The 11,419-nt window shown below is 38.3% G+C and overlaps 1 long non-coding RNA gene across 1 annotated transcript in view; it reads right to left on the bottom strand.

The window, feature by feature from the left end:
* Positions 1 to 794: 794 nt before the first annotated feature.
* The window catches only part of LOC147023548 (uncharacterized), a 45,406-nt gene continuing 34,781 nt past the window's right edge, over positions 795 to 11,419 (bottom strand). Inside the window, exons 2-3 of the long non-coding RNA XR_015060278.1 lie at positions 2,642 to 2,759; positions 795 to 2,508 (exon numbers count right to left, since the gene is read on the bottom strand). This is a non-coding gene — a long non-coding RNA (uncharacterized LOC147023548). The remainder of the gene's footprint in view (positions 2,509 to 2,641; positions 2,760 to 11,419) is intronic.

Genomic DNA, 11,419 nt, shown 5'->3' on the forward strand with positions numbered 1-11,419 from the left:
TCCGAACTCCAACATGACATTCCTGAGATAAGTCACTTTTCAAGATAGCCTGGTGGCAATTACAGAGTGCCATATTACGCACCTTCCCACAAGTCTAATCGCATTAATACTCGTATTTTCTAACACCCGAGAGCTTTCCCACGTGCTTGTGTAATGTTGCATCAAAGTCACAAATACCCATTTTATTTTGTAAATATTCCTATTTCAATAATTGAAACTGTCATGCTGACCCAAAAATTCAAAATACCTTCCGTAAATTGGAGAAAGTTCACTTTTCAACAAAAAGCGTATGTTCCTGACTTTTTTCATTATAAAGTGTATGTTCCCACCTGTGGGTTTTCAGAATATTTTTCTCATACCCTTTAACATATTCAACTGAAACTTGGTACATTGCTTTATTATGATAAGTTACAGAAAAAGTTCAAGTTTAAGGGTGTTTTGTCAATTTTTCACAGAGTTATGCCCACATTAAACTTTGAAAATATTACATCGGGCGGGAACATGTATTGCAAAGCAAGTCTCACTCTTGATGTTGTTATTATGTCTGTTATTATGAGCTAGAGTAGGTTAGTTATTGGGTGTTCATGTGAGAATGGAAATTCATTTGTTTTGTACATTATATGTCGAGCATACATTTTGCTTCACATAATTTGCGAAAATTTGCTATGCTCTCACCGCAGGCCATCTCAATATAATGGAGCAAATGTATGTATATATATATATATATATATATATATATATATATATATATATATATATATATATATATATATATATATATATATATATGCCTTATATTCTCGAGGGTTTTCAGAACTTAAAAGACTGATAAAGATGCTAGAATGAATCGCTAAAGTACCAAATGGGGAGATGGCAAAATCTCTGAAAGAACTACTGCACTTTGCTTCGCACATGAATAAATTTACTCCACTGTAGATTGGCTAAGAATCATTGTAAAAGTGCAACCTTGGAAGTGAAATTGGATGCTATTCGTCGAATGGATGCTGGTATTAATTACCAGGTTATTTAGTTTGCCTCCGATCGATAAATATGCCCACATCCATGGAAGAAGAAGGAAGAATAAGACGTACCACCAACTTCGACCGCTCACCAAAGAGGTTTATTTTGATTTAAATATGTCTGCAAATTGTTTTTTTATTATATTTATGCGAAAGTGGAATTGAATATAACTGTCGTTTGTCAAAAAGGGATAATATTATTGGTAAAAAGCAAAAGATAACACCTGAATTGGTGACGATAGGAATCCATCCCTCATCTTCCATCAATCCTGATGAGAAAACTGCTTTGATTTTCGTTGTTTCGATATTTGTCACACTTTTCAGGAATGCTTTACAGTGTCTGTGATGAAAAACTTCAAAACTGATCACTTGGTGTTTTACGTCACAAAAACTTTACAGTGTAGTCTTACAAGGCCAAGTATGATTAAGGTATGTCCCAAAAATAATGTTCAGGTGTGCAGTGTGTCCCATTAAATATATCACTTTGTGGAAAATTCCATTTTTGTCGCAATTTATAACACAAAAACATTACAATATGGCCCGGTAATGCCAAATATGGTTACAGTATATCCCAATTTTTTTCAAATGTACAGTGCATTCCAGCAGAAAGTTTCAATTTGTGGAAATATCACCACTTTAAATTTCCAACTGAAGGTGGGATGAGATGCACACTCCCACCTGGACAGAGTGCCAATGCTAGTTATGATACTGTCAGAGTCGCAAAGTCACTGTAGGTTCTGGTCGAGTTGTAATTATGGATTAGCTGGTTTAGCCATAAAATGGGCTGTGCGGTAGAGCAGAGAAAGACTTATGGAAAGGTTGGATTGAAGGATGCTGGTGAATGGAGGGGAGCTGAGGCTGTAACTGGGAATGTTGGGAAAGGGTCCTGGTTCAACCACCTAGAGGACGTCCAGGTGATTATGGGCCGTAAGAGCACTTTCTGCTAAGTTTTGGATCATTGGAAACAGCAAGTGGATGCCCCAAGAGCCATTGGGCATGTAGAACAAGATCACCAATTGGCTTTGGGAAAAAGTGTTTCAACATTCCCTTACACCATCTAAGTTTTAATGTGCTGGTTAAAAATTTCACTGACTGCCAGTATTGTCTTGTGAGGAAGAATTTATAACTGAAATGAAATTGCTGATGTGCCTCTGTGTAGACAGAGTAATGCTAAGTTTGCTTTTATTGAACAAGCTGAGGTACCTGGCATTACCCGGGATAAATTTCACATTATTTCTACATTTTAAATAAAATTGTCTTTCTTGCAATGTTTCTGTTGCTTTGGTAGCTGGTACACTTTCTTGGACAGCTGGAGGTTTTCTCTTGCTCTGGCTGTTGCATGTCATTCACAGTCAGCTTCAAGGCGTGATTGTCTTTCTTGTGAGCTTTCCTGTTTCCGGGCTTCTTTTTTTTCTAGCTGCTGATGTAGGTCTGCCCAAACTTGTCCGTTTCTTTGGTGACATGGTCAAGTTGTTGGGATTTTCGAAAACTGCAAAAAAAAAACATTGCCACATTAACTTCCTGTAACAACCATTATGCACATGAAGGACCTGATATGGCAGAATATGACGGGACTGAAAAAATGCACCAAAATTTGGAAATGTGCCAAATCAAACACTTGCTCATGTTGCAGGTATAGTCAGATGCAGTGTTGTTGCAGATCATGTGCGCTCCACACTCCTTTCTTGGTAGCTCTAGGTCAAATGGTTTTCTTGGTAGCTCGAAGTCAAATGGCTTGCACTTGCAGAAAGGATAGACAAAGAAACAGACAGGCTGACCAACTCTGTGTTCCCATTCTTCATCCCATAAGAGGTTCCCATGCCAAATTTGGTACCTCTACATCAAAACACTTTTTGCTTGCATGAAGGACAGACAAACGGACAGGCATATATATATATATATATATATATATATATATATATATATATATATATATATATATATATATATATATATATACATATATATATATATATATATATATATATATATATATATATGTAATTTGTTTGGAGTGGAATTATATTCTCTTTGTACTTAATTATTTAATTGTATTGATCATTTCATAATCTGTGCTTGTCTGCATGAGGAAACAATTAATGTTAGTTGTAATCATTAATTCTAATAAGCAATAACTTTGGATTGAGAACAGGATTGTAATTGTTGGTGTATTGAGTTATAAGGCATTCGGTATAAGTCAAGCAGTTTCTGCAGGAATAAGTTAAGCAGTTGAATGGATAGGAAAAGTTAATTTTAGTCACAATTGCAAGGATTATTTTGCTCGACTTATCCTTATAATTGGATCGCAGAGATAAGATCTTTTGAAGCATTACGGCTATAGTACATCATTCCTTCAAGAAAGTCAAATATGATCATGGCGAGACCCCAGCTTGTGACATTATGACAAGCAAATGAACCCATACACCATAAATGAGATTGCAATGAAGTAGAAAGAAATAGGGATGAGGGATACACACATTAAAGCATACTTCACGGTGTAGCAATTCCCATAAAAGGTTCACCTAATAAGGTGCCACATCCATTTATCATCGTTTTAGACCTTGCCCTTTCTACAGCTCTGACTGTGCTTGCCAGAATTAAGACACTTTTGTCATTCAACACTTCATTGACACCTTTTGTCTATTCAGACTTGTTTTTTTTTAAATCCATTCGGTACTCAGACCCATTTCTACAGCTGAGCATTACGCCTTTGTTTCTTTCAGCGACAGTTTGAAACTTCATTACGAACATCTCCCTGAGGATCATGATACCGACCACTAAAGGACATCCTCTCAGACACCTTGAGTCCGCTTGCCAAATTTAGTCAAGATCAGTCAAAAGCTGGAGGAAGAGTTCGTGAACAAACACACACCATTCTTGCTTTATCATGATGATGATGATGATGATGATGATGATGATGATGATGATGATGATGATGATCCTGCCAACTCCGAAAAGGACGAGAGAGGCTATTGTAATCGATCTTTATGTCACTGTGTGAATGTGCGAGTCCAAATATCAGATTGACTATCGTACAGATCAGTATTGTTCAGATCTAACACTATATACGTATACCATATCCACAGTGAAACTCTCCATTGTTAAATGTTCTGTCTTGTTATTATTAGTTTGCTTTAAGCGATCACACTATCAATGCAGTAAATAGAGACATTTCATTAAAAAAAAAAAAAAAAACTTGTTTTCAACAACCACATTTCTCTTGCGATCATCTTTTGTTGTCCGGTGTGTCTGACCAAAATAATATCAAAGTGAAAATCACATGACTGTCGCTACATATAGGAATAAAACATAAAAATGATTCGACTGTTACAGTTTCTTTCACTACCTGGTTCAAATCAAATGCCCCAGTGTGGAGTTGTCAAATGTATTCCGAAGTTGCATTCACGTATAAGCATGTTAGACTGGTTGTTGTTGGCACTGTGTCAAAGAGACATCTAGTCCAACATGGGGTTGTGCTTTCTTCACCAAGATCACATGAGCAAAGCATTCAAGTATAGACTGACAGTTGACAGCTCTGATTGCATGCCACACCACTTTCATTCCCACATTAGTTACTTGCCGTGAAAGCATCACCACTCATACCAACATACTAAAGGAGGAAGCAGATACTGAGATACTGTGGGAAAGGTACACTTATAAAACTTGTTAATGGGAGCACACTTTACCTTTTTCGGTTGGGTCTTCTATTCAACACACCAGTGTTGTATTATAAAATCAAAATCAGTAAATATTATGTGGAGAAATCCTTACAAAGTCACATAAAGTAATACAGCTGTGAAAGTGTGCAACGAAAGAGAAGATTCTCTTTTATTTCAGATTTAAGAGCTACACCTACTCTCTCCTACAGTTCTGTAAAAGTCACTTGTTTCTTCAAACAAACCCTCTCATTACTCCCATGCCCTGGTACTTCGATTGATAGAAGTACTTCTGTGTATACAGTGGCCTGCAAAAGTATTCACCACTCTCTAAAGTTTCCACATTTTGATGCCACCTGAGCGTATTTCATTGCACTTTCAATTCAAACTTAATATATATTCTCCACAAATTTCTCCAAAGTGATAAAGCCAAAAAAATACAGACAAAATGTGAATAAGTTAGATTAACAGAGAAAATTAGAAGACACTCGGTAGAGCGCTTACCTCCGCCATATAATGTTTGATCCACGAGAACATATTGGGCCCAATACATTTTTGAAATATCATGCTACATATAATTTTTAGCCCGATCTCTCAATGGTGAAAAATCACTATAAAAATTATCAGATCCAGATTCGGATCTTCATCATAATTGAATCAAGTCTTGTCAAACACTCAACCTGTCCACCAAGTTTCGTCCAAATCCGCCCTCAACTTTTTGAGATATCATGCTATATATCATTTTTAGCCATATCTCTCAATGGTGAAGAATCACTTAAAAAATTCTCAGTCAGATGCGAATCCGGTTCTTCAGCAAAATCCAATCAGTTCATCCGTGCCATACACCCAACCCGCCCACCAAATTTCATCCGGATCCATCCACAACTTTTTGAGATATCCTGCACACAGACAGACAACCACACAAACAAACAAGAAAAAGATGTCATGCAGAGAACAATACTTGAAAAATCCACCCCACTCTACAAAGGTTGCCATGGATACATCAAATTGTCCATTTCATTAAGATTTAAAATTGACAATCTTAATCAAAGCTCAGGCCAATCGGATGAAAATTAATTATTTTTCAGATTGAAAATCATGATTTTACAAGTTTGACCTTGAGTTGACACTTGACCATTTGACCTCAAAAAATAGTTGGTTTCCAAATTCAGTGATTCACTAAGCAATTGCTGCTCAATTTTCAGGTTAATCAGATGAAAACTGACGATTTTTCAGATGACATTTTATGATCTTAGAAGTTTGACCTTGAGTTGACCTTTGACCTCAAAAATAGTTGCTTTCCCAATTCAATGATGAACAATGCAAATCCTGTTAAACCTTCAAGTAAAATGGATGAAAATTGACAATTTTTCAGATAAAAATTGATGGTTTTAGAAGTTTGCCCTTGAGTTGACCATTGACCTTTTGATTTCAAAATTAGTTGGTTTCCCAATTCTGTGATGCAATATGCAAATCCTATTCAAATTTCAAGGCAATCGGATGAAAAATGACGATTTTAGAAATTCGACATCAAGATGACTTTTGATCTTTGACTCCAAATCAATCAGCTTCTCAGTTGATACTACCTCTGCAACTTGGTAAAGTTTCATGATGATCGGTTTGGAACTGTGACCTGTAGGCGATTGACAGACAGACAGACAGAATAACAAAATTTATTGACCGATATACTTGAAAAATCTTCGATTTTGCAATTAACAAACAAAAAGACAGTAAGGGGTGAAAACATAACCTCCTTCACATTCAGTGGCGGAAGTAATCAGATGATTCTCAGTTGCATAAGTGTTCAAACCTTTTTGCCTAATTAACCCTTAACCTCAATCACTTCAGGAGGGAATTATTTGTTTGAAAAGTTATAAAATAAGTGTAATGGGTTTCACCTGGATGTAATCAGTGGTTTAACTTAAAAATCATGCTCCAAACTTATCTCAGGAGTTTTAAGGTGCACCTCACTTGGTCAACGAACAAGAAAAAACATGAATACTAAGGAGCTTTCCAAGGAGAACAGTCAGACATAAAGTGGTGGAGAAGCACCGTTCAGGAGAGGGTTATAAGATTTCAAAATAACACATTATCCATTTGAGTACGATAAAATACATCATTAAGAAATGGAAGGCATATCATACCACCCAAAGTCTACCCAGATCAGTTCGCCCATCCAAACTCAGCAGCTGGGCAAGCAGGAAACTGGTTCGTGATGTCACTGTAAATCCAACAATGACTGAAAAATCGGCAAGGCTCTATGTCCAAGATGGGGTCAATGTTCATCAATCAACAACATCCCATTCCCTTCACAAAGCTGGTCTCTATGGACAGGGGGCAAGAAAGAAGCCATAACTGAAAAAGACACATCTAAAAGCTTGTATGGTTTTGTGAGAAACCATCTTAATGGTACTGCAGGCATGTGGAGAAAAGTTTTGTGGTCAGACGAGACAAAAATTGAACTTTTTGGTCTAAATTCAAAGCATTATGTCTGGTGCAACCCTAACATTGCACATCACGCAGTCAACACCATCTCGACTGTTAAGCATGGTGGTAGCATCATCGTGTTATGGAGCTTCATCAGGAAGGACTGACAAGCTTGCCGGGATAAAAGAGATGATAGATGGTGCAAAGTTCAGGAGAATCCTTGATGGAAACCTGCTTGGTTCAGCCATGAATCTGAAACGAGCTATGAGATTCACATTTCATCAGGACAATGATCCACAGCACAAAGCTAAAGCCACACTGGAGCGGCTGAATAAGAAGAAAATAAATGTTCTTGAGTTGCCCAGTCAAAGTCCTGACTTGAACGCAATTTAACATTAATGGTGAGACTTGAAGATTGTAGTCCATCAACGATCCCCATCAAACTTGGCAGAACTTGAGCAATTTTCACATGAAGAATGGGCAAAGATTTCACCATCTCACTGTAAAAAAAACTGGTAGAGATCGACCCAAAAATACTCACAGCAGTCATTGGTGCACAAGGTACTTCCACCAAGTCCTGACCTAACGGGCTGAGTACTTTTGCAACCAGTGAATTTTGATTTGTACATGTTGTTTTGCAGGTATTCCTGACATTTAACCTCCTTCATCTGTAACAGTGTTTAGTTTGATCTCTTCAGCTATGAATTTCAAATAAGCTCATTTGGAAAAATCGTTTCAACATAATTCACAATTCATCTAAATGTAGCATTATTGGTAGGGGGTGAATAATTTTGCAGGCTTCAGTACCTTTCTATTGATAATGGAAGAATCATTTGAGCTACTCTTGCTCACATTTAAACATAACTTATCCTGAGCAAACACTTCTGAGCTTGCTTTGACTTGATGCCATCTATAGACACAGTTCACAAGGCCAAGTCAATCAGAGACTTATTACCTTCGCATTCTGCGAAAGGTTATGTTTTGATCGGCGTGTATTTATTCATTTATTTATTTGTAATCTTGTGATTCGTATAACTCAAAAAGTATTAAACCGAATTGCATGAAATTTGGTGGGATGATTGGTTATGAGCCAGGAAGCATTCGATTAAATTTTGGGATCGTTCGGGTCAAAGGTCAAGGTCAAGGTCACGAAAAGATCAAAATCGTCTTTTTACGATAACACGGTCAATTTTTATTCAATTTGCATGCAACTAACGCCAAAATGTTCAGAATTCAACGCCTCATCTTGTGGTATGCAATATGACACAATGACGCCCATACTATTGTTATCGGTTAGGGGTCAAAGCTCAGGGGGGTCACGACCTTGAAAACGAGATTACCTTCTCTTGTTGAAACGTTGTATTCACCGAGCTTGCGAGTGAAGACTCGCCAAAACGACGTGAGTTGATTGTTGTTTAGTCCATAGCCCCCAAAAGTCGGGGGGGGGGTCATGACATTATAGATATGTGGTTTGTGTCATAAGACCATTCATATGAAACCAGTTCCCCACACTCATACCAAGAACAAAAAAAGTAGTGGCGGCGAAGGTATGCGCTCTATGAGTGCCCGGTCTAGTTTCTATTTTGGATTGCAAGGGACTCACAGGAAGTGAAATAAAGTAATGCCCTCCACTGTGAGTCCCTCAAACGCACCTTTGACCTCTTTGAACAGGAAGGACTAAATCCAAGAACATTACTGGCATTACAAATCTGAAGAGGAAAACAAAGACCCTGTTTATTTTTTCAAAACAACAGGTTTTCTCAATCGTACACTAATATTGAAGTACCCTGTGTCAATTTCTGTTGAGATATAATTTTAATCTATTTTGTAAGCCTGGTGTTGGCTTCATAGTTAGGGTGGCTGGCTTGGAATCTTGCATCCTGAGTTCAAGTCCTGCTGACCACTAGATAAACACCAGGTGGGGTTGACTGTCATCTTTCTGAGGTCACTGAAATGAGTACTGGTGTACTGGTATAGGGGCACAGCATCAGTTGCATTGTAGTTCCCAATTCAATGATAGCTGCCATCATCAGGAAGAAGATTCTATTTAATTCTTTTCTTTTTATACCACTGTCTGAATGTTTGTTCTGCATCTGTTTCCTCCCTTTCCACTCAGTCTGGCAGCAGAGTTAACTTTTGGAGTGAAATGTGCACATCATGACACTTTTCACATTTCAAGAAGTTTATGAGACAATAATTTTCTGATATAGCACCAAGTGGGGGAAAAAACAAGTGTTCCCAAGGAAACCGAATTTTAATCAGAGCTCAGTTATATCTTCAGTACCCATTACTGCCAAGTGTAAGTTGGATAACCATGAGAGCATGAGCATTGTATAAGGTGTGGTCAAACTGCAGACTCATGAACAGAGACAGAAATGTTGCTGAACAAAAATCCCCACTCTCCCACACTTGTAAAGAACTGAGCATGTTGTTGTGCTCTGTGGCTGTGAGATGAATCAAATCTGGATGTGACTCCTTTCCCCTCAATCGCTGTGTGCGGAATCCCCAACTACTGAACTCTCTGACATCTCCCGTCAAAATTCTCCCTGTTGTGATTCTCGTGTGTGTGTCTTCTCAAATCCTCTTTCTTGTCGTTGGTGCATCTCGTAAATAGTCTCTCCATATGCTCTGCCCCGAGCCCTCCTTTTAACCAGCCTACTAATGAGACGTGCTGCTTCAAGTAACGACTAGTTTGAACAAGCAATAAGGAGTGGACAATCAAATCGCAGGTTCAAATATCCAGCCAGCCTGCAGGCTTGAAGTTATCACATGTGGCAGAAAAATCCTGTAATAAATTGAGAACAGACTGAAAAACAAGACAGAGCATGTAACAATGCAGAATAGACAGATTGCAGTGGATGTGAGAACCAGTGTAGACTCAGTCATTTTGAAAGATGACAAGAGGTTGAAAAATTTGCATCACAGGTGATCCAGATGTTGGGCCCTGACGTTTCATGGGAGTGATATGCAATGGTTCCTATCGGTGTGGAGATACTGCAGGTTGCCATCAGTATAGGGTTAGTCATGGACTGACCACGTGCATCAGTGTACTCGGGGTGCAATGATGGACAGAACAGTTGAATAACAAGTTAGTCTGTTGTTGAGCTTGAGAAGAGAAATTAGTCTGTTGTTGAAGAAAATTCACGACCAGTTAATGTTTGATGCTGATATGATGATGGACTATTCCTTACTGGAGAGAGGGGATTTTAAGATAGACAAATTTTATAAGACTTTGACATGAATTTACAAAGCTCTGCAGGTTAAGTAGACAAAGAGGGGGGAAACAAACCAACAGTCGAGTTGAAGGACAACATATAGTGAGACTTAAACAAAATATACGGCCCGTGGGCCCTGGTCAGTTCCGACTTCATCGATATTGGATATATTCATTAACATTCATTGTTTTTATTCCGGCCCTAATGAACTTCATACTCATTAAGACTCGTTAACTTTCTTCCCGGGCAAAAATTCAGGAAAAAACAAGGCTGCAATAAGGTGTAGACATTGTTCCATATAAGCATTATACCATACCAAAAGCAAAAATGACGAATACTCTTTGAGTTTTAGGACTTGAAGATTAATGGGTCCTCATGAACTTCATACTCATCAAGACTCATTATCCTTCCTCCTGGATAAAAATTCGGAAAAAAATGCTCAGGCAAGCTGTAGTGATTGTTCCATAGAACCATTATACCAAAACTTCTTCTTCTTCTTTCGGCTGCTCCCGTTAGGGGTCGCCACAGCGGATCATCCGTATGATCCGCATCGTGATTTGGCACATGTTTTACGCCGGATGCCCTTCCTGACGCAACCCTGGTCGCCTCTTACGACACAGGGATATGGTACACCTATTTTAACCGGGGTATACACCGGCCCAGTATACTGGTACTCATTTCACCGACCTCGGAAGGATGACAGGCTGAGTCAACCCCCTGGTGTATTAATTCAGTGGCCCAACGGGGCTTGAACTCAGGACCTTTTGGATCCCAAGCCGCTGCCCTAACCACTGCGCCAACACCAGGCATAACCATTATACCAAAACCAGAAGCAAAAACTATGAATAGTCTATGCGTTTTAGGACTTTGAAGATTAATTGGTCCTAATGAACTTCATACTCATTAAGACTCATTATCCTTGCTCCTGGACAAAAATTCAGAAAAAACGCTCAGACAAGCTGTAGACATTGCTCCATAGAACCATTATACCAAAACCAGAAGCAAAAACTATGAATAGTCTATGTGTTTTAGGACTTTGAAGATTAATTGATTCGACTAATTAACTAAGTCAGTTGGTGACAAATCTGAAATTTTATTGTGG

The sequence above is a fragment of the Eptatretus burgeri genome, chromosome 7 (assembly GCF_056783735.1).
Source record: "Eptatretus burgeri isolate ZD-2024b chromosome 7, Ebu_testis_v1, whole genome shotgun sequence".
In the NCBI taxonomy this organism is placed as follows: Eukaryota; Metazoa; Chordata; class Myxini; order Myxiniformes; family Myxinidae; genus Eptatretus; species Eptatretus burgeri.